The sequence below is a fragment of the Phytophthora infestans genome, genomic scaffold (assembly GCF_000142945.1).
Source record: "Phytophthora infestans T30-4 supercont1.26 genomic scaffold, whole genome shotgun sequence".
In the NCBI taxonomy this organism is placed as follows: domain Eukaryota; phylum Oomycota; class Peronosporomycetes; order Peronosporales; family Peronosporaceae; genus Phytophthora; species Phytophthora infestans.
This window is the reverse complement of record NW_003303733.1, coordinates 1,257,295-1,258,210: the sequence shown is the minus strand read 5'-3', so window position 1 is coordinate 1,258,210 and position 916 is coordinate 1,257,295. Positions and strand designations below refer to the sequence as shown.

The following is a 916-nucleotide window of genomic DNA, read 5'->3' as shown; positions in this document are numbered from 1 at the left end:
CATGACCACGGAGACGCCAACAGAGCCAAAAGAGAAGGCAACAGAACGAGAGCCGAAGGTGCGTGCGGCATGATAAAATCCGAGTGGCCGGAATCGAACCAGCGACCAATTGCCTTTATAGAATACTGAAACACAGTATAGAACACTACAGTCAATCGCTCTACCAACTGAGCTACACTCGGTCCTAATCTAGCAACCACGCAAAAACAAATAAAACCTTGCGCACGCTCCTACATGCACAACCAACACCTCTACAACATATACCACGCAACCACAACCTGCCCACGCATCCTCACTACCTGCTTCACGCACCATCAAACGCACAAGTGGTCGCAGACGACCAAAATGGACCCATTTCCTATTAGACCTCCCTCGTCGTCTTGTGGGCTCTGCCGACACTTTATACGACCGCAATGCCGTCACTCACACCATAGGCTTCCCGTAACGTCTCTTGGACGGCGGCGGTCGGGGTCCCACGTCTGCCATTGCAAACCGAAAGTAGGGTTGATCTGTCTACTTCAATGACGACTGGCGTCGCTAGCACTGGTGGTATGTCGTTGTAGTAACCAAGTGCGTATCCAGCAGTGTGCAAGTCACACAGGAATGTTGAGCGGTCCGAGCCAGGGACAGCAACGCTTTCGCGTCGGTCGGCAAGCAAGACCAATGGCGAAGCAGTCTGGCCATGAGCACATTCTTTGGCTGGCGTGTCTAGGAAAAACATACACTGAAAGAGGCATGGCAGCATGACCACGGAGACGCCAACAGAGCCAAAAGAGAAGGCAACAGAACGAGAGCCGAAGGTGCGTGCGGCATGATAAAATCCGAGTGGCCGGAATCGAACCAGCGACCAATTAGAATACTGAAACACAGTATAGAACACTACAGTCAATCGCTCTACCAACTGAGCTACACTCGG

The 916-nt window shown here is 52.1% G+C and overlaps 1 non-coding gene across 1 annotated transcript; it reads right to left on the bottom strand.

The window, feature by feature from the left end:
* Positions 1-820: 820 nt before the first annotated feature.
* On the bottom strand, positions 821-916 carry PITG_27751. The gene has a single exon. It is a non-coding gene; the product is annotated as a tRNA-Tyr (tRNA).